The 23326-nt window shown below is 45.0% G+C and overlaps 1 long non-coding RNA gene across 1 annotated transcript in view; it reads left to right on the forward strand.

The window, feature by feature from the left end:
- The window catches only part of LOC130540802 (uncharacterized), a 41379-nt gene extending 24424 nt beyond the window's left edge, over nt 1-16955 (forward strand). The window contains exon 3 of the long non-coding RNA XR_008954805.1: nt 15208-16955. This is a non-coding gene — a long non-coding RNA (uncharacterized LOC130540802). The remainder of the gene's footprint in view (nt 1-15207) is intronic.
- The last annotated feature ends 6371 nt before the right edge of the window (nt 16956-23326 follow it).

The raw sequence follows: 23326 nt of genomic DNA on the forward strand, positions 1-23326 counted from the left end.
AGAGTGCCGCTGCTGCTAATTGCTGTGAATATAAATATCTATTTACTTTTATGGGGCACTGCTTTAACTATATGCTTTACTGTAAATTCTCTCATTTAATTCTCACAGCCATCCTATCAGGAGTTAATATTATCCCCAGTTCACAGATGAGGACATGGTGATACATTGTCCAAAGTCATAAGCTAGTAGGTGGTACAGCCAAGATGCAAACTGTTTAAATCCTTTGGAATGATCAAAGGAAGTAGATGCTGGATCTGATGAGTTGGAGGGGGCAGATCAGCCATGAGTTGGTTATAATGACACTCCTTTGTATATAGTTAGTGCCATTTTTGCAAAGGCATTTACAAATATGGTTTAATTGATACCAATAATACAAGGCAGGAGTCATCATTGTCATCTTTATTTGTTGGAAGAGGAAACAAAAGCACAGAAAGGTGAAGCATCTTTACCCAGATCATTCAGAGGATCAGCAGTGGGGCCACTGCAGGCCACTGGGCAGCTGATGGCTAGCAAATCTCCCTTCTGCACTCTGCTTTGGAAGAAGGATGACCAGAAAGGCCTGGGCCCATTGGCATTTTAGCACTGTCCTCAAGTGAGTCAGGTACCACTATACAGACTCAATTTTACCTTCGGTAATTTCCTCCTTCTGTAAAGATTTATTTTAGGCTATAGGGGGGCAAAAGGATTCCTCACAGTTAAAAGCATTTGCCGCTCATACCAATGTCCACTATGATCTTCACCCTAATTCTGGACATGGAGGGAAAGGTTTGTTTCCTTTAGACCACATCTCCTGGGCCGGCCATGGGAGATGGTGACAGAAGCTTGTGACAGAAGCTACATTCTAGAGAGCTGAGGATATTTGAAGATATGTGAGTCAAAAGTGGGCGTAGAGAGCCTGGCCCAGGGCAGGTGGGCCAGGCCTGAAGTGAGACCATGAAATAGACAAGCCCACAGAATCACCCCAAGAACCAGGGGGACAAGGGTGTGGCGGGAGGACACTGTCCATACCTCTGAGGATGGAGTTTGAGGTCTGTCTTTTCAGCCTGCTCACAGCAGAGGCCCTGAGGACTCATTTCCTGGCTCTGAGCCCCACTTTTCCTGTTTGGCTTATTGGTTAAAGGTGTGGACTGTGGAGTCAGCTTCATGTGGGACTGACTCCTCCACTAGCTGAGGGGCCTTGGACAAAGCACTTGACGTCTCACTGCTCGGTTTCCCCTCTGTAGATAGGAGATGTTGATAAGGGCAGTCAGGAGGATTAGATGTGTTACCTTAGGCTGAGTGCTGAGGAAGGGGCCTAGTGTACAGGGCATTGAGAAGTCACGTCTAAAATATGAGACATCACTCAGCCTTGCCCCGAGGCTGTTGTGAGATCAAATGAACACTGTAAACTGCAAGGCAGGCAAGGCAGGCAAAGCTACCACGTGGGAGACACTCATGCTCCTCTACACGGAGCCCTCCCCTTTTAAAACCTGCCCTCCAAAGAGGCTCTGGAATCAGCCTTTTGAGCCACACTCCCTGTCATCCAGCTCTCAGCATACTTCCTCCAGCCTCCACACCTGCCACCTGCCACCTTTCTCCTTGGGATCCCCTCTGCCCAGGCCAGCTGTGCACGGAACCCACAACCGTGAGCTGCCGGCCCTGGCTCTTGACCACCAGGCTCAGCACCCTCCTTTGACCAAAACACACAGTGTGAGCCTGCCTGGGGCCCCACTCACTCAGGACTCTAACATTAGAGTCCTCTGATGCTTGTCTTAGTCCAGAGACCGAATCGTTCATCTTTGTATTCTCTGAAGTGCTGAGATCAGTGCCAGACCCAGAAGAGATGGTTCAGAAATAGTAATCACGATTGTGTGTGTGTGTGTGTGTGTGTGTGTGTGTGTGTGTTGGAGAGGGTGGTATGCACAAGGAACTAGGCTGCATGTAATCCTCTCAGCGGCCCTATGAGTTGCGGACAATTAATATCTCTATTTTATAGAGGAGGGTACTGAGTCATGCACAGGTAAGTGACTTGCCCACAGTCTTACAGGTAAGCAAGAGAACAGAGATTCCAGCCTAGGCAGTCTAGCCCTCAGAGTTGTGCTTTAACCTCCAGCATGTGTGGCCACTCTGGATGAATGGGCATTGGGCTGGATGTTGGATTGGGATTGGATTGGTGGGACATATTGCCCATGGCAGCTCATCAAGCAAGATTTTTGTTGTCCTAACTCCCACTCCCACCCCCACCTCCACCCCACCCTCTGAGTTATTCTGCAGGCAATTTGACCCCAAGGGGACCCTAAAATGTACTGTATCCCAATTTGACCCCAAAGGATATTATTGATTTTACTACTCTCTGCAGATGGAGCTGACACATCTGACTACTCTTCCAAGGACTTGGAGCCTATTTTTCCTGGAAGAGTGGATGCATTTGCTGTGAGTCTTACTCAGCTCCTTGGTCCAGTTGCCTTCCAGTGTGGCATAAGGGGTCCAGACTGTGTCCACTGCCCTCAGATACCCATATCTACCTCTGGAGGAGCCAGAAGAAATTACTCTGCACCAGATCCTGGGGACAGAGGATGGAGAGGATGCTTAAGAAGAATCAAAATGTACCCACCCAAACCCTCTGGAGGTGCTTAAGAGAGAAGCCATTGGAATCACACCTATTGCTTCCTGGCTTGTAATCTTGGGCAATTTGGCTGGCCCCTCCCAGGGTCTTAGCTTCCCCATCTATGACTTGAGATGATTCCTAAGGTTGTTGTTTTTAGTAGCCTTTGAGCCCCATTGTTCTGTCTTCTGACCTTGCATTGGCTCTTAGATCCCCAGGGCCCTTTCCCTTTTCTCTCTGCAAAGGTAGGTAGCACAGCTGGCTGGCTCTTCAATGCAATGTGCACTGCTACAGTGAGGACCCTGGACAATACCTTTCATTGCACTAAATAGCATCACAGTTTTTTTTTGTTTTATTTATTTATTTATTTATTTTTTAAGAGGAGCATAAAAAAGTATAAGTAGCTTGGCAGGATGTTGACTTTGCCTTCCTAATTAAATCTAGGGGAGAATCCTTGTGGAAAAGATGCCAGCAAAATGTATCTCTGAAATTAATTATGATAGCTGAATCAGCATTGGATGAGCAATATCTTTCCTCTTATCTTCCTCTGACTTGGATGATTTTAAAAATTCAGTTATTCATTCTCTCAGCAAACACTTACCATGCTTTTGGGCACTGTGGTTAAGCACTGGGGATTTGGAGATAATAATAATCAGGATGCCTGGCGTTGGGTGCCAGAAGCTAGAGGAGGCATTCTTCATGCATCATCTTATTTAATCCTAACTCTATGAAGCAGGTGCTCTCACTACCCCCATTTTTACAGATGAAGAAGCAGGATGAACACGATTAAGTAACTTATCTAACATCACCAATGGTAAAAGGCAGACCCTAGATTCAACCCAGTTATTCTTCAGCAAGTTGGTAGGGGAACTCCTTACGCTTTCTTTGAAATGGAGCAATTGCCATTTTCTCATTCTTATGCAGTGTGTCAAAACCACTCTAGAAACTCTTTTATTTTTATATCAGGAGTGCAACAGTACTCCTTCTGGGCAGTTATAGCCTCAAGACAAATCTCCTAGCACCCCCTCTTAGTCTAACTGCCATCCCTAAGTCTCTTCTGTCAAGTAAGTCTGTGGCAACCCCTGTAGAGAGACAGAGAGTAAATGCATTAGTGCATCAAAATCTCCCATGTGTTGAGATAAAGGTCTCTATAACATATAAGGCAGACACAAAGGAGAGTCAGCTCCACTTAAGATGATGGCCTGGGCACAAAACTTATGTTAGTTCATATAGGTAACATCAGCTGCTGTAGCAACTAAAGTCCCAAGTTCCAGTAGATTAACAAATGCAAATTGATGTCTCAGTCCATTGTGGGTATGATAGCTAATTTTATGTGTTGACTTGACTGGGCTAAGCCATGCCCAGATAGCTGGTTAAATATTATTTCTGGTTGTAGGTGTGTCTGGAAGGTTGTTTCTGGAGAGATTCTCATTTGAATCAATAAAGAAAATTGCCTTCACCAATGTGGGTGGGCACCATCCAATCTGTCCAGGGCCCAAACAGAACAAGAAGGTAGAGGAAGGGTGAATTTGCTATCTCTATTTGAGCAGGGACATCCATCTTCTCCTGCCCTCAGACATCAGCACTGTAAGTTCTTAGGTCTTTGGATAGACCAGGACTTACACTATCAGCCTCCCAAGTTCTGGACTTTTGCATTGGATTGCAACTTATACTGTGGGTTCTCTTGCTTCTCAAGCCTTCTGACTGAGACTGAATTATATCACTGGCTTTCCTGGTTCTCCAGCTTGCAGACAGAAGATGGTGGGACTTCTGAGCCTCCATAACATCAAATTAATATGTGTGTGTGTGTGTATATGTGTGTGTGTGTGTGTGTGTGTGTGTGTGTGTATCATATTGATTTTGTTTCTCTGGAGAATTCTGATGAATATGGTGGGTACTCTTGTTTGGAGGTGGTCATTCCCAAGGCCATCCAGGTAGCCATGTCCCTCTCATCTTGTGGCTTTGCAATCCCATGAGGTCTCACAGTCCTTTGCTGGATCCTCTGTATCTGGGTAGGAGACAGAGAAAGGACAGGGGCCAACCATAGGAGGCTCCCATGGGCCAGGCTGTGAGTGAGTCCCATCACTTCTGACTCATAGTCCAATGTCCAGAATGCAGAGACCCTGGCTTCAGAGGAGGCTGGGAAATAGGGTATGGCTGTGTGTGCAAGAGGAAAGGGAGCAGGTTTGGAGAGCAACTGGTCAGTTTCTGCCACAGGCCTCCACACTCAATCCATCCCATTTTCCTGAAATTGCTTCTCTGCAAGTGTCTGTTCCCATTAGAGTGTGCCCTTAAAGGGCAGAGGCCACTTTTCACTGGAATCCCATGCTGGAACACAAGGTCTTGGGCATAAAAGGAGCTTGACACGTTTCTATTGGCTGACAGATGAAGACATCAGTGAAGACTTGGGTTGGATATATAATGTTATATATCCATCCAGTTTTATATAATTTTGGATTAGCATTGTGATTTGCAAATGTGATGCTTACTTGTGTACATGAAGGGTTCTGATTTGGAAAAGAAGGACCTTCTTCCATTGGAAACCAACTTGTTCTTTCGATCAAGCAAGTCTCAGCACCGTCATTCATGGGATGGCAGACAGACTATGTAAACTAGCCTGTGTGTTATTTTGGCAATAATAAAATAGGATGGCAAACATCATCATTCTATTCAAAAGAGAGAACCTTTTCTTTGGCAATGACTGTCATTATTGGGTTCATTATATGGTTGATCAGGAAGCCCCCTCAAGAGTCATTTGCCATTAAGGAAAGACAGGCAAAGGCTAGTGGGGGTGACAACAGCTGCCAAATCTTTTTAAAAGCCCTGAAATATCTAGACCAGGGTTCCTCAGCCTCAGCCCTACTGACATTTTGGGCGGGATCTCTCTTGTGGGGGTGTCCTGTACATTGTAAGGTGTTTAGCTGTGTCACTGGCCTCTACCCACTGGATGCCAGTAGCTGCTCCACAACCGTTATGACAATCTAAAATCTCTCTAGACATTGTCAAACACCTCCTGGAGGTCAAAATCACTCTGGGCCGAGAATTACTCATCTAGAGAGTTCCTGATGAAGGATGCAGAGGCAAGGACCACATTTCCCAGCTCTCTCTCACACCCTCTGTAAGGAGCAGCATGGATCACCAAGCACTACTGTTTCTGACAAGGCGTTTGCACACTCCTCAGTTATGTTTAAGGAAAACGTGGCTATGAACAGTATCTCAGCTGTCGCTTTCCAGCCCCAGTGCCGAGCAAAAGGTCAGGTTGGAGGGATGAGGTGAGCAGCTCAGGCTGCCTCAAAGGGGGCTGTTCCAGCAAGATTGTTCCATGCCACATGTCACACCGGGTGGCATCCACAAAGGGACCCTTCTGATGGAATCTCAGAAGGGGGTCTCTCCCAGTGGGCCTAGGTCAGTAGAGAGGACTTGGTCATAACATGAGATAGAAAAGCCAGCATTCCTCCCTGGTCACCAGGTGTTGGAGGGTCATCGCCTGGCTTCTCTGCCCCATGACCCTAATTCAGAGAGAAGAGAGCATTGCTCAGTGTAACTCTCTTACTTTAAAAAAGGGTTCTCTGCAACATGACTCTATATTTGGTGTCTCCTTTCTGTTTTCAGTTCAACAACAACCTTGGAAGGTAGACAGACTGGAAAGCATTGGCCCTATTTCATGGATGAGGAAACTGAGACTAAGGTTGAATGACTTTTCCCAAGAAGAACTCAAATCATTGTATCATGGACCAGATGAGTCCAAGCAACCCAAGTGTTTCCAGTGTGCAGGCTGCTGTTTGAAATGCAAACTTAGGTGGAAATTTGGGGTTGTTAGATTCCCAGCCATTTGCCATGATGAGCCTGGTGAGGACACAGGGTTTTGCAGAACGTGTATGCCTCTCATCCTCCCTTAGGCAGGATACCTGAGGGATGGGTAAGAACCCAGCGGCCGGGGGAGGGGTTGGGGGGCTGGGGACGGGGTGCTTGTTCTTATGCATGTGGTGAGGACAACATGTGCAATTGTTCTTGTCCAGGACATGTTAACCATCATTGCCCCTCTCCTGTTGTGTTTTCCTGCTATTCAACACAGCTGGTTCTGTTCTCCATAAAACAGGGATGAATCCCTCACAGGGGAATAGGTCTTGTTTTTGTTTTTGAGTAATGTAATTAAAATCTGGAAAGAGTTCACTAGTTCTGGAGAAAAGATAGGCCCTCACTTTGTGGCTTATCCCCATGCCTATTACTTTGGACGCTTTTGAGTATGCTGTTCTTCAAAGGATGCTCTTGTTTTATTTCAGAGTAATTAGTATTTATTAGATTAGCAATTTTTAATGAGACAAGCAATTAGAACTCAGTGAGCTGGCAACATAACAAAGTAAATAGAGGGCATGGAGGTGGGGGATCCAGCTCAAAGGGAAGTGGAAGGGTCACCCACATCTTTCCAACGGTCCTGGAGGTACAGGGGCAGCAGGACAATGGGACATGTGGCTTATTGGGAAAGTGAGGGATGGAAGGGAGCTCCTATCAGCCTGGAATTGAACTGCAGGCACTGCATTCATTTTCATGTTTAACCCTCTCAACACCCAGTGATAAAGAGCTGCTCTCCAGGAATGCCTGGAAATCCCCTGCGTCTCCATTAAACCAACATATTTATGGGCTTTTTTTGGTGTATGAGGTCCTTTTATTTGATTATCACAAATTCTGAGACTTCTCTATTGTTATCCCTATTTGACAGGTGGGGAAATTGAGGCCCAGACAAGTTAAGGGTCATAAACTTAAACAAAGCAAGTGTTTACTGGCAGAATTGTATGGAAACCCAGGCCTGCCCCTTCCATGGCACCATGCTGTATCTCAACCTTGATCATAATGAGGTGTGACAACAAGAAACGGGGTCTGGGCCAAAAGATAGACGATGCATTTTGCGTGGGAGACAGGTTGCTGATGCATTCAATGAAGAAACAATTTCCTGACATTTTGCATTTGGTTGTGGGCAGTGTAAGGTGAGGGAGACAGAGACTAATTAGATTTCTGGGAAACAGAGAAGTGGGTAGCAGCAAGATAGGAAGGAAGCTGAGAACTGGAAGGAGGACATATCCTCAGGGAGCAGACAACTGCGTGAAATGGGGGGCAACCAGGATGCCCTTTAAGAAAGAGAAATTGAAGCTGAATGTCGGTCTAGGTGCCCGCCTAACTAGAATAACCAGAGAGACTTCAGAGAAAACGAGAACTGGGGAGTGACAGTGACTTCTGGCACTCAGACAGTGGTAAAGCTCATTGAGATGAATGTTTGAAATCCAGTTCTCTGCAAAGCCAGGAAGGAGACCATGGGGATCCCTATTTACTTTCTGTTTCTAGGTTCCATTGTGTCTCTCTTCTCAGAGCCATAAGAAGAATTTCTGAAGGCATCAACTGCCTTAATTAGATTGGCAGGGTCACAGCCTCTCTTTAACCCTTTTGATCCACTCAAATGGCCTGTTTCTTTTATGTAATTAAGCGTATGCAATGTTTCTTATAGAGGATAAATCATTTTCTTGCTTGATCACATTTTCTACTTTGGCCCTTAAACTGAGAAATTCTATCTTTTTGGAAATGATGGAAAGAGGTTGTATCTGTTAGTTCACTCATATCAATTCATGACTCCCATAGATAGGAAGGGGACTTCATTGGTCTGGAGGAAAGGGCAAAGGGACTGAGCATAGGTGTCTTGAGTTCTTCTGGGCTCTCCCTATTGGCATATCCAGTCTAAGATAATGTGTTTTCCTTTTGCTCCTGTCCTTCCATGGGGTAAGCAAACCTAGGTGAAGCCCAAATCAGTCTTGGCAACTCAAGACTTAGCCCCTCTGTGATTAATCAGGTAGGATTAGCCCCTTTCTTAGCCCCTCTGTAATTAATCAGGTAGGAGTCAGTTTCAGTTCTCCTTCAGCTGCTTGGAGAGGTGTCTGCTCTGCATATCCGGCTTTCCCATTGTGTATATTCCATGATCTTTATGCTTCCCAGAGGAGACGATAGCTATGCTGAGATGTGAAAAATTACTGGGAATCAGCAAAGAGAAGATGCATTGGAAGAGCCATCCAAACAAAGGGCATGGCATGAGGAGGTGAGAGATGGGATGACGAAGGTAGGGACGGGCATGTGTCTGCTGTTTCCACAGCACAGGAGGTGAGGCGGGGAGTGGTAGGAGTCAGACTGGAGTGGTCAGTTTGGTCAATATCATGGCATCCTTAGATGCTGAGCTCTGGAGCTCTGCCTTTATGATGTAGACTAATGAGTCCTAAAATACTTTTCTTAGAAAGCCAGTCCTGTGAAATGCTCCTTAGGAAAAGTCCTGAGGCCAAGTATGTTTGGGTAATATCTTAGAGATTCCCAATAAACAGTAGCCCATTGGGCACTGAGAAATCCTCCAATGAAGAAAACTATTCAGTTGATTAACTTGGTAACCATTTTTAACATTCTGAAAAGCCATTTTTAAAAAAACCTCTTTGGTAAACACTGCTTATGGGCAATCCAGGGTCTTTGAAAGGTCTTAAAGAAGAGAGTGATTCTATAGGATTTATCTTTAACAGTGTGGAGAATGGATTTGAAGGAAACAAGGCCGTGTATAGGAGACCAGTGAGGCAAGGGTTACAGGAATTCAGGGGAGAGATGCTAAGGATACACAGAGCACTAGGAGATATTAGAAAGTAAGCAGTTTCAGAGACATTTAGGACATAAAACAATCAGAACCTGGAAATCTATTGGATGTGATGAGTGAGGGAAGGAAGAGTCAAGGATGACTTCCAGGTTAAATCAGGTGGATGGTCACGTCATCAACTCAGAAAGAGCACTTTGATATGTTGACTTTGAGGAGTCAATGGTATGTCAAGGAATAGATCAGGTATGCAGATAGATTTGAGTCTGGCTCATGGAAGAAGTTCGGGTTGATGATACAGTCTTTGGAGTTGTCTGTATTTAGTTGGTGATTTGAATAAGAGCCCCCAGACAAGCATATGTGTAAAGTTAAAAGAGTCATGGTCTACTACTATAACGTTAAGGAATAACTTCAAGGGGCAGAAAGAGGAGGAGGTACCCATGAAGAATTTTGAGAAAGAATGAAAGTGGTATGAGATAAACCAGAAGCTGTTGCTCCATAGAAGTCATGGGGGTAGGAGATTTAAGAAAAGTACAGTGACTCACAGAGTCAAATCTAAGAGACAGGCATAGTGAGATGAGGCATGGAGGAAGGATGTGGCCATTGGCTGTTGGAAGCTCCCTGATACCTCCCTGAGAGTGGTTCCAGGAGGGCAGTGGGAAGGAAGGCTGATTTTAATGGGCTTGGAAGTGAATGGAAGTCAGTGAATGTCATGGAAGGCAAGTCCTTTGACAAGTTGGGAAGAGAAAAATATGAGAGATGGGATGACAACTGAAGTGAGAAAGATCTAAGTATGGAGCCAGTGAAGAAGGGGAGGCTGAGGTGCAGGAAAAGAGAGGACAATTTATGGAACAACAAGAGCAAAGATGGAATTAGAGAGTTGAAAAAGGACAAGTGGAAGGTTTTGACAACAGAGTAGGGAGCCCAACTGAGGAAAGACCATTAATTTTAGTATATTTGATCAATGTAGTTGCATGATTTTCCTCCTGCTTGGCAATCTAGCATAGAAATAGAGAAGGTGGGGCACTACATTGATGGAGTGATGGAGTTTCATCAGCTGGTTGCAGGGCACAAGAGAGGAGCAAGGGAATTAAGGATGTTGGTGAAAGAATGGCTTAGAAAGTCCATGTGGAGTAAAAGCACCAGAGGGATGAAAAATGGGCACAAACAATCCCAAAGACTGGGATGAAAAGGACAGGCTGAAGGGGGAAGAGTGCTGATAAGGCCAATATGAAATAAAGTCTTGAGAAGATGGGATAGTTAGATCAGAGTATCTAATACTAGACATTATGACTTCAGAGGGAGGAAGGTCCCAGGGATGAGGAAGTAAAGGAAGTGGCTCAGAGAATAGATACTGAAAGGTCAATGAATTGGAGGCATAGGTGTTGCAGGGCCTGCTGCAGGGATGATGAGGCTAGAATAGATGACTTCCAAGGCCCCCGCTGGGTTTGCGATAGAATGTGCTGGAAGGTGTCAGCCAGCATCTCCAGTGCTTGAGGTATACCTCCACCTACTCACTCAACATCTCACCCAGATGTCACACAATCACCGTGAACTCAACTGGACAAAAATTGATTTCATTGCGTTGTCCCTGAAGTCTGCTTCCCTTCCTGTGCTCCCTCTCCCAGTTAATGGCCCACCACCTATTCAATAACTCAAGTCAGAAATCTCCCCAACACAAGCCTCATCATTTCTATCTTTGATATATCTCACAGTCCAGTGCTCTCCTCTTCGTATCTCCCCAATACTATTACCACTTCACCCTCATGGGCCTCTGCTCTGTTACAGTAACTGCAGCCTGCCTGGTTTTCCTACCATGGAAAGCTGCCCCTACTCCCTCCATTCTGCCTTCAAGGTGCTCCTACAGTGATTCCCTTAAACTGTTACTCAGAGCATACCATTTTTCTGCTCAACAACAGAAGTTCGAACCCTTAACCAAGCATTCTATGCCCTTCAGTATCTGCTTCCAACCTCATTTCCAGCTTCATTGTCTGTATCTTCTATTCACACATCTTCAAGTTCCAGCCGAAGGAGTCTATCTCCTGTCCGCAGCTTCTGAGTGTTCTCTTTTTCTTTCTTCAGGCTGTTACTTCTGCCTAGAAAGTCTTCTACCTCCCCCAGTATGCCCTTTAAAATCCCACCCCCTTTTTTAGGACCAGTTCAAATGTCACCCCTTCCATTGATCTAATCTCCCTTTGCCTCTCTCCAACTAAAAGTAATATGCTCCTTTTGTAAATTCGCAAAGGATTTTAATGAAACTTCATACAGTTACAGCATTTTGTCTGGGCTTCTGGTCAATGCCATGCACATCTCACCTGCCCTGTAATGCTGGGAGCAATTGGGAGTAGCAGCCAAGTCTTCATGTTTTTCCACATTGCTTCCTTTGAGGTAATGGGGGGCCTGTAGTTAGAGCCAAGTGGGAATCTCACCTTCAGCGCTTGGAAGCTGTGTGACTTGAGTATGTTTCTGAACCACTCTGAGTTTTAGTTTCCTCAACCCTAAAACACAGATAATGATACTGACCTCCCAGCATTGCTGTGAGAATTAAATGAGGTAGCAAAGGCAAAGCAATGCCACTTGCCTGGCACATTGTAGGTGCTAAATAAACACCTCCTTTCCCTATGAAGTCATAGTTTTGAGTATGTGAAAAAATAAATGGAATGAAGGGAATCAGTTGTTACCTTTTGGACTCTCTTTTGGAGAGGACCTGTGGTATGGCTTGGATCTGTGTCCCCACCCAGACCTCACGTTGAAATGCAATCCCCAGTGCTGGAGGTGGGACCCAGTGGTAGGTGATTGGATAATGGGGGCAATTTCTCCTGGTTTAACACATCCCCCTAGCGCTGTTCTTGTGATAGAGTTCCCAGGAGATCTGGTGATTTAAAAGCATATGGCACCCCCGACCTGGGCTTTTCCTTCTGCTACAGCCATGTGAGACGTACCTGCTTCCTCTTTACCTTCCACCGTGATTAAAAGTTTCCTGAGGCCTCCCAATAAGCCGCTATGCTTCCTGTGCAGCCTGCAGAACCATGAGCCAATGAAACCTCTTTTCTTTATAAATTACCCAGTCTTGGGTATCTTTTATAGCAATACAAGAATAGACTAATACAACCTGTTTACCGGGCAAGGGAAAGAAGCAAGGGGGTAGGACCAAAGATTTCTCCTTTTTTATTTCCAGGATTTTCTTTAATGAACATCTCTTATGTTTTAAGTTAGAAAGCATTTCTATAAGTGTCTGTATATACACAAGAACATACATACAAGTATTTATATATATAAAACACTTGTAAGTTTATAAACCCTTATATGTATGTATATATGTATACACATGTTTATATATGTATATGTGTTTATATGTAACATATATAAGTATATATGTGTGTTTGTAGACATATACACACACACACACATATATATATATAGATATATATATACACACACATACTTATTTTATATTAGAAAAGGCTTTGTTCACTGACCAATCCAGAAATGTTTTGGGCTTGCTCTTGAGTTTTCATCTGAAGACTGCCAGCTAAGCCTGCTTTAAAATGATCGTCTCTCTGAATAGTCTTGAAGTTACCCAGATCCTCTATGGAGATCCCGCTCTCCCCTCATTTTCACATTCAATTTCCTTTCATTTTTCTCTAGGGCAACTCCTGCAATGAGAAGTTTTAATTGTTGTTCTCCACCAGGATAGGAAAGGGCACACAGAGCATGTTTAATCTTTTGTTTTTCCTTTGGGAGTGGGTGATGGACGAGATGCATTCATGTGCTAATTCATCCCCAGATCATGTTGCTGCCATTCTCCTTGAGGTGGGGAGAACCATCATGCTGAGGATCCTGAGATATGCAGGGGCCACTCAAAAGCCCTAGAGAATGAGAGGTGCTGGGTGGGGATGGGGGCCAATGTGAGTCTGATGTGGGATGTAGCTGAAAGAATACTGGTGAGGAGACAGCCCCATCTGTGTTTGGTCCCAGCTCTGCTGTGTCCTTACTTTGTGACCTTAGGCAAATGCCTTACCTTTCTGGCCCTCAGCTTGGTCATTGGGAACATGAGAGCACAAACATCCATTTCCTAAGCCTCTTGGAGGGCTAAGCAAAGGTCATTAAAGACCCCAGCCAAAACCATCATTCTCAGCAAACTATTGCAAGAACAAAAAACCAAACACTGCATGTTTTCACTCATAGGTGGGAATTGAACAATGAGAACACTTGAACACAGGAAGGGGAACATCACACACCGGGGCCTGTTGTGGGGTGGGGGGACGGGGGAGGGATAGCATTAGGAGATATACCTAATGTAAATGACGAGTTAATGCAGCACACCAACGTGGCACATGTATACATATGTAACAAACCTGCACGTTGTGCATGTGTACCCTAGAACTTAAAATATGATTTAAAAAAAAAGGAAAGAAAAAAACTCATAAAAGAAAAAACATCACAACTGTAAATAAGGACAAAAAAAAAAAAAAAAGAGACCCCAGCCACAGTTTCTATGCATGAAGTAAAGGCTCGATAGATGAAATCCCGGGCACCCATGGCTCCTCATCTGACTGGAGAATATGCCTTTTCAGAGAATGCTGACATTCACGTGACATTCAATTTCAGGGCAAGCACCTACTAGGCATGTCCAGATGATATGGACATGTCTGCCTCTGTCCTCAGGACATGACAATCTAGTGGAGCTTGGGGAAGGATGAGGAGATATTGTCAGTCCTCAAGTTCAGAAGAGTTGGCTGGACCGAGCAGGGTCCTAGGGAGTGCATCGCAAAGGCGGCAGAAGACTCCAGAAAGCAGCAGGAACAACCCATGCCCAAGATCTGATGCCAGAGGCATAGCCTTTGTTCCTGAATATTGACATCCTTCATTCACAGATGAAGAAACAGAGGCCCGGGAAGGTTCAAGTGTCCTATCCAAAGACACAGGTTCTGCCTGACATACGGAACTCAGTAGCCACTTCTTGCATAAGTTAGAAAACAGGTGATGATGCTCTTACTGCCAACTGGTCTTCAGAAGGTTTCTGGTCCTCCCCACCCTTCCACAATCCATTCTTCCTACTTGATCGCATCATTGTCCTAAGGAGCTGCCCTCATTCCTGCATGCTCTGGTGCAAAGACCTTTAATGGACTCCCACAGCACATGCGAGTCCTGGGGACAAAATCCAGGGCTCTGCAAAGCCTAACTTCAACTCACCTGCCCAACCTTACCTCTGATTACAAAGTTCTTCTTGGTGGTCTCCTCCTAAGCACTCTAGGCTCTGGATTGCTATAACCTTTCATCTCACAATCCTTGTCATTTCCTTCCTCCATGCCTTTGTTTATCTTAGTCCTTTTCCTCACCCTTTCCTTTGTTTTGCAAGCTCCTCCTCAGCACCTCCTGCCTTTGAAGTTCTAGTTAAATGTGACCTCCTTGGAAAGAACTATGTCCTGTGCTCACAAGGCACTGCCTGTCCCTCTGGAGTTGCCCCTTCACATCTTGCCATGGAGTGGAGCCATTTGTGTTCATTACTCACTCATGAGTGAGCTCCTCAAGAATGGGAGAATGAGGCTGATTTGCCTCTGTGACCCCAACTCCCACCCAGGGTTTGGCATGGAGGAGTTGCCCAGTATGCACTTACTGAATAAATAAATAAATGAGCATAGTTCCTGTTCATCTGCCAGGAGCTTGGGGTAAACAGGGCATGGTGGGATGGGATGGGGTGGTTGACTGGAGGAATTGAGAACATATCAGTTGCTGAGAGGAGTGGGCTACAAAGGCTAAGAAGGAGGCTGGGCTCAGACAAGGAGCTATGGTGAGAATCCGGACCAGCCTGGGGGTTGTGTGTCATAGGTGCCATGATGGAGGTGGTGGGTAGACATCATAATGCCTGTTAGCATGTAATAGATGCCTATGATGTGCCCAAACTTGTATTGGATTCATCCCATGCCTTCCTTCATTTGCTCCTTATAATAACCCTACAAAGCAGGTTTCATTGTCACCATCAGTTATTATTATTCTTATTTTTCAGACAAAGAATTCAAGACTAAACTGGGCATGGTGGCATGCACCTGTAGTCTCAGCTACTTGGGAGGCTGAGGCAGGAGAATCGCATGAACCTGGCAGGCGGAGGTTGCAGTGAGCCGAGATTGTGCCACTGCACTCCAGCCTGGCCACAGAGCGAGACTCCGTTTCAAAAAAAAAAAAAAAAAGAAGAAGTCAAGACTAAGAAGAGTGAAGTATGAAGTAATTCACCCACAGACACCCAGCTAGTGAGTGGCAGACCTGGAAGACAAACTAGTTCTGTTTGGCATCAGAATCTATGCTGTCAGCCACCTCACCACATTCATGTGACATCCAACAAAGTGGTGCCTTCACCTGCTACTAAGTCTTGCTAGGGCTAATTCCAGAGCCAAGACTATGAAGTGGACAATGACCTATGAAGCGCTAAGTGAACAGATGTCATGTAAATAGCTTGGATCTCTACGTGCATGTTTGCATTGTATATGTTTACCAAAGACCTTGTTACAGTGTTTTTAGGCATGGCTCACTTTATAAAGGTCATCACAGTTGGCCAAGCTATCTGGTATTTATTACTCATTTGATACTCACACCTGCTCAATGATGCTGGTATCATTACTCTCCATAATGATTTTCCCATCATTTTACAGATGGGGTTCAGAAAGATCAGGTGGTAGATCCATAGTCACACTCCAGTTAATTGATAGGACTGAGAATTCAATGCATGCCCACTGCCTTCTCTTACAAGTCTTGGGGTATTTGAGTGTAATTCAATAATGACAACCCCTTCACTGTCCAAAAGGGGTGAATGGAACATCAAGCTGTCACAAAGGCTAGGTTGGAGGGCATGGCTTATATCCTTGGGTAAGTAGGCTTACTAAACTTAAACCCTAAAGTTGAACTGACTTAACTACCCAGTCCCAGCAGCTGGAGTGGGACAGGACACTGGGTCTATATGGAGAGGGGTCTGCCCAGATTAGCTTTAGGACGTGGAGAAGCAGAGAACTCATGTTCCTACAAACAGGTTCACTCTCAAGATAAAGACAAGGAACCAAACTCAGCCTGCCTGCTTCATTTTTTCATATTTGCCAATCAGATAAGTCACTTCCGCCCCCAGAGAGATTTAATAAAGGAGCAGAGAAAGACTTCTAATAAAATTCCCTCCATATGGAAGGAAACGGAGACATCGGGAGTTACGTTAATCATGCTCATTTCTTAACAGTGCAAATATCAAGAGTTAGAAATTAGAGTTCCTGGCTGGGTGCGGTGCCTCACTCCTGTAATCCTAGCACTTTGGAAGGCCAAGGCAGGCGGATTGCCGGAGCTCAGGAGTTCGAGACCAGCCTGGGCAACACGGTGAAACCTTGTCTCTACTAAAATACAGAAAAATAGCCAGGCGTGGCAGCGTGCACCTGTAATCCCAGCTACTCGGGAGGCTAAGGCAGGAGAATTGCTTGAACAAGGGAGCCAGAGGTTGCAGTGAGCCGAGATTGCGCCACTGCACTCCAACCTGGGTGACAGAGCGAGACTCTGTCTCCAAAAAAAAAACAAAACAGAAATAAGAGTTCCCACATGACAGCAAGAATCACTGAAAATGCTGGACCCACTGTCAATGCTGTATTGTTGCAAAGAAAATGTTTATCTTGCCTAACTTTAAAGTCACACATGCCTGGGAACTTCCAACTAGAACACAGCTGGCAAAGCAGACACCCTCTCCCTGCAGCCTCATTGAAAATGACCTCCTTTACATTTCCTCATTGAGAATCTGCCCAGTGAGGACTGTGGCAGAAGAGAGTCAGGGAGAATTTTCTAGCTGATTAGGGTTAGAAAATGAAGACGAGGGCTCTCTTGTAATCAGCAGGAAGCTATGATAGAAAAGAATGCCTTTTAAATTTGAAGTGCAAAACTAGAAAATAGAAAATTATTAGGGGGGTTTGATGTGAAGTTTCGGAACTCTTTTCAAGACTGTGTGTTTTGAAGATAAGATTTTAAATAATGTAGGAAGGTACAGTCTATACTGATGGGTTCAGGATATGCTAACCCAAAATATGGCACCTTGGTGTTTGAGAAAATGGCGGAAGCAGGAAGGTCATTCTCACCATCCACCTCCCTTTTGCCCTCCTGAAGCAGGTCTCCTTTGAAAGGCCCCTCCCTGTAACCAGAAGAAAGGAACATTCTTATCTTTGAAGTCACAGGGTCACAGAGAAGAATCTGAACAGGACTTACTAAATTCTTCCAGTTTGTCACCATTTGCTCATACCATCTTTGTCCAGTTATATTTCTCCAAAGCTATCCACTCTTCATCAAACTTAGCATAAAAATTGTAAAACCTTACACGTTTCTTCAGGTCTTCCTTTTCCTTAGGAAGCCTCCCATGTCACATGAAACTTAAATAAAATAAATCTGTATGCTTTTCTCTTGTTAATCTGTCTTTGTGAGGCCTCAGCCATGAATTTAGTGATAGATGAATTTAGTGATAGATTCTTCCTCCCCTACAGTGCCTAGAAATGCATTAGGTTAAATGTAATAATAATTGTTTGAAAATTGCCAAAGTGTCCCTGGGTATTTATCCTTTTTTTAAAAAATCAGCTTTATGGAGGCATAATTTACATACAATAAAATTTACCAATTTTAAGTGTATAATTTATAAATTTTGACAAGAGTATGCGGTCGTGTAATCACTAATAATAATTATTGATTAGAAAAATATCAAACTCTTCCTATAGTGTTTGTGTCTTTTATAAAGCTTCATGAGGTTATTCAGTGTTCTCTAAGACTTACCAGATTTAACTAATTTTATAGAAAATTCTACTTTTGATTAAGGAGTGATTGAAAACCTTCCTTGCCATCGGCGTGCACTTTTTTTTTTGAGACAGAGTCTTGCACTGTCAGCCAGGCTGGATGCAGTGGTGTGATCTTGGCTGACTGCAACCTCCACCTCCTGGGTTCAAACGATTCTCCTGCCTCAGCCTCTTGAGTAGCTGGGATTACAGGCGCCCGCCAACACGCCCAGCTAATTTTTATATTTTTAGTAGAAACGGGGTTTCACCATGTTGGCCAGGCTGTTCTCGAACTCCTGACCTTGTGATCCGCCCACCTTGGCCTCCCAAAGTGCTGGGATTACAGGCGTGATGCACTTTTAAATTGAAGCCACGAAGTAGGGCAGCCCAGCCTGCTGCAAGGGAAAGTTCCTCAAAGGGGGAGAAAAAACATTGGCTTGATAGCAAAGATTATAAGCCTAAATTAATGAAATAGCTAGAAATAGTTGAGCAGAGGTTGGCGGCATTGAGGAGTGCTGCTTCCCACACTGTACCCACACCCTCTCAGGATGGCTCACACACTCATCCCAGCGCACATTTACATAACACTTCACCGTTAGAAAGTGCTTTCACAACCATTTTACAGTTTAGAAAGTGCTATCACAACCATTAACTTATTTAATCTCTTCCTGCTTGCCCTGAAGCTAAACAGGCCCTGAAATGAATTTACCCAGAGCTGGATCATAAAAATATTCATCTCTGTTTGCCTGCATCTCCCTTACCAGGCATGGGGCTCTCTTAATGGCAAGGTGGATGGCTCCACGGCCATCGGGCTGGAAATGAACCAGGGACTATTCATCATTTCTTGGGTTCTGTCCCCACCAAACACTGGGTGCCAGGGGCTAATGAACGAGGGAGTCTGATCCAACTGTAATTTGGAGCTCTGGGCTCTGCAGCCAAGTCCCCGCTGCCCTGGCTGGGACTTGGGAGAGTATCAAAGGACGATGCAGAAGAAGGATCCAAAGTGAGTTTTGAGAAAAAAATCTTCACATTCTTCTTCTAAAGCCTAATTGTGGGGGTAAGGGAGAGTCCTTGGGTGACTAAGGGCTGAAGATCTCCGTCTTCAGAGGACATGTTCTGCAAGCCTAGGACATGCACAGAGATGAGACGGGGGATGAATTATGCCAAACCTCACGGCAACTCCCAAGTAAAACCAGGGGAAACCAGGTTACCGTGTATGTCAAGGTCACCCAGGCGAATGACTTAGGAGTCAGAGAGCATGGATCCTACTGCTCACTGTGGTGTCAAGTTGCTGTTCACCCTTGAACAAGCCTTTTGCCTTCTCTGATCTTCAATTATTTTATTTGTAAAAGGAGGAAAGTTGGTGATTTGATTTCTGTGTGTCTTCTAGAACTGAAATTATAGGGCTCCATGGAAGGGGAGCTAAGGAAGGAGATGTGGAAAAGTGGTTTGAATGGTGGGCTGAAGAAGAGGGAAGCTTCTGTTTGTGCACTGTAGGTACAGGAATCTCAGTACCACAATCTTCTTTTCACCTCCCGATGACTCTAATCAACCCCCCTCTCTCCTCTCACTCTGTGTCTGTCTCTGTGTGTGTGTGTGTTCATCCTCCCTAAGAGCCTCTTGGATGCTTCAAATGTAGAACCCTGAGAGATTGCCCCAGTTTTCAACATGACAGGTCAGTATACATGGCAAAGGCTTTGGAGCAAGCAGATATTGATTCAAATATTCCATCCTCACTAGCTGGGCATTCTCCACTTCTGATCCATTCCTGCAAGGAGGGATACGGCTACCTATCTTGCAGGGCTGTTGAGAAGATGAGATGAGATGCATAGGAAAACCACTTAACATGCGGAATCACCTTAATGGGTGACAGTTATTATTAAATAATAATAACATTTAAGTAGTCAGAGAATCGAGACACTGACATTGTCCCTCCATTGTCCCCATTGTATTCCATAGGGGCTGCCAAGGCAACACCAGAAATGTAGCTTGATCATTTATCCCTTCCTCCCCATCCCTCTGCAAAGGGGAACAGGCTTAGAGGAGAAGCCTGGGAGTCATGCTCCAGACACATGCTTACCAGCTGTGGGAGTGTGAGCCTCCCAAGCCAGTATATCCTGTGTTTGTGTATTTACTCATTCACTTGGCAGGCATTTGTTGGGCACTGACTGTGTGCTGGAGGGGTGCTTGTAAGCCCCAATGTTGTAACAAGGATGTGTAGCCCCAGCTCTGCCAGCCTCAAGGGTTGACATGAGGCTCTGAGGAGATGATATCTGGGAAGCACTTGGTGGGATTGAGCATTGTGCATTATTATTGCTATTAATGAAGTTATTACTATAGTGATACACAAGGCAGGGTATAATAAAGGGTAGATAAGACAGGAATGGCCAGAGAGACCGTGGTGGGAGGGGCTTATTTAGGGATCCAGCTCCATGCACCAGTAGGACTCCCAGCTGGGGAGGAATCAGGCAGTAGGTTCGTGCCCCTGGAAGGGCAGGAACAAGCCCTGATATTGCACATCCCCCATCCCTAGTGGCCAACTAGATGCCAGGCACAAGGGGGTTCCCAGAAAGGATGGAAGGGAGAGATGGGTGTGGCAGCTGTTTCAGCTGAGGGAACAGCATAAATAGAGGGGTACGGGCAGGAATGCTCTATGCATGTTTGGAGGAACAGACTCCCCTGTGGTCTGAAGGAGTCTGGATGTCCAGGAGTTCCTAAGGGATTGTGTCATTTTCAGAAACAGGATCTTCCACATCCCAGCCACTGTGAGGCCTGTAAGGTGCCCTTTCTCAGCAATTTGATCCAAGGTGCAGTTTGAAGTGGTTGCAATGCATGCTTCTTGCTAATTGTCTAGCTCTGTTACACCATGGAATCTCAGTCAGTAAGACACCAGAGCTAACGAAACTGCCTATCTGAACACTTAGGAAAAAATAACGTAGCATTTCCAATCATTACTACATTTCAGGCATTGTTCTAAGCCTTTTATTATATATTAGTCTATCATCACACCCATTTTACAGATAAGGACATGGTGGCATACAGAGATTAAGTGAATTGTCTAAAATCACGCTGCTGGTGAGTGTCAGAGGTGGGATCTGAACCTAGGCACCTGGATTCCAAAGGCCACCATTTTAACTGCTACAGCATATTACCCTGGACAAAATAGATGTGGTTCCACTTGAGCTTACAGACTAGTGGTGGAGAGGTTCAGAGATTCAAAATCAATTGACAAACAAAATCAATTTTAAAGAAGACAAGTGTTGAAACAGCGATTAGTCTGAGAGACTCTTTTTGGATAGGGTGGTCAGCGGAGGGCTCTTTGAGGAGGGAGCATTTGAGTGAGAGGTGAAGAGTGAGAAGGGGCCTCGGAAGAGTGTCCGAGGGGGAGGGACAGCCCGAGGCAGTGGAAAGCTTGGCGTGTGAGAGGAGACAACGGAAGGCTGAGTGTGGGGTGCGGTGAGTGAAGAGGGTGAAGAACACGAAGTGGGAGTGGTTCTGATCTGACAGGGCTGGCAATTCCCAATCAGCAGCTGATTAGAAGTCATGAACTAGGAGAGGGAAAGTTCAACACAGGGAATTAGCCCACAGCAGGTAGTAATGGGGGTGAAGCTGATGTCAGGGGAAACCCGACCAGCTACGTAAAGCACACACAGACACAAGCCACAAAGCAGCCCCTTACAGAAATGGCTGATTCTTGGGCTAGAAAAGGAGGATGCAAGATAAGCCTGGAGCATCTTAGCTTCCTGCAGTGTCAGAGAGCAAGGAAGTGTGCAAAAGGAAACCCACAGTGATGAGGGGATGTCAAAGGGAGGCAGGAGCCAACTGAAGGAGCTCCCAGTGGTCAATGCTCAAACAATTTGAGCAACGTGATAAATAAAAGAGTATTAAATTATAATCCAAATTATAGAATAAATGTCCATGAGCCCATACTGATATAAATATGTGATTGAATAAATAAATAAATGAGACACCACAGGCACATCTCACATGCACAATTTCAAATAATTTATACAGATGCTCTGCCCTTAAGAAGGTAGAGCATGGCTGACTCTGAGAACACTGCCTGGGAGCAGGAGTTAGCCCTGCTCTGCAAGGAGCAGCAAAAATTAAAAAAACAAAAAACAAAAAACAAAAGGCCGGGTGAGGTGGCTCATGCCTGTAATCCCAGCACTTTGGGAGGCTGAGGCAGGCAGATCATGAGGTCAGGAGATTGAGACCATCCTGGCTAACACAGTGAAACCCCGTCTCTACTTAAAATACAAAAAATTAGCTGATGTGGTGGCACGCATCTGTAGTCCCAGCTACTTGGGAGGCTGAGACAAGAAAATTGCTTGAACCAGGGAAGCGGAGGTCGCAGTGAGCCGAGATTGCGCCACGGCACTCCAGCTGGGTGATACAGTGAGACTCTGTCTCAAAAAAAAAAGGAAAAAAAAGAGAAAAGAAAAGAAAAAAAAATAAGGTAGAACATAACTCTCCAACTCCCCACTCCTTAAGTGTGGGCTACGCATAGTGACTTCCTTCCAAAGAGCATAGCATGGACAGGGGGAGGGAGGAACGAGTAATTTACAATTGAGAAATCTAACAAGCACTACCATTGCCAGGTGGCCAAGATCAGCATCCAGAGTGATGCGTTGTGAGAACAGTATGCAGTCTCCCTTGGTATGATGTGAGGACCTTTGTGATCTTCTCCCCAAAACCTCATAACCCCAGTCTAATCATGAGAAAAATTTCAGAAAAATCCCAATTGAGGGACAGTCTACAGAATACCTGAGAGTAGGCCAGGCACAGAATACCTGAGAGTAGGCCAGGCACAGTGGCTCACATCTGTAATCCCAGCACTTTGGGAGGCCGAGGTGGGCGGATCACCTGAGGTTGGGAGTTCGAGACCAGCCTGACCAACACGGAGAAACCCCGTCTCTACTAAAAATACAAAAAAAAAAAAAAAAAAAAAAAATAGCCAGGCGTGGTGGCACATATCTGTAATCCCAGCTACTCAGGAGGCTGAGGTAGGAGAATCGCTTGAACATGGGAGGTGGAGGTTGTGGTGAGCCAAGATTGCGCCATTGCACTCCAGCCTGGGCAACAAGAGCAAAACTCCGTCTAAAAAAAAAAAAGAAAAGAAAATACCTGAGAGTAATCCTCAAAACTGTCAAAGTCATCAAAAACAAGGAAAGTTGGAGAAACCATCACAGCCAAGAGGAGCCTAAAAACTAAGGAAATCTGAACAAAGTATGCATGTTACTAAATAATAAGTTATCACTACTGGTTCATTAACTGTGACAAATGTACCATACTAATGTAAGATGCTAAGAACAGGAAAACCTGGATGTGGAGGACATGGATACTCTG

Source organism: Pan paniscus, chromosome 15, assembly GCF_029289425.2.
Source record: "Pan paniscus chromosome 15, NHGRI_mPanPan1-v2.0_pri, whole genome shotgun sequence".
In the NCBI taxonomy this organism is placed as follows: Eukaryota; Metazoa; Chordata; class Mammalia; order Primates; family Hominidae; genus Pan; species Pan paniscus.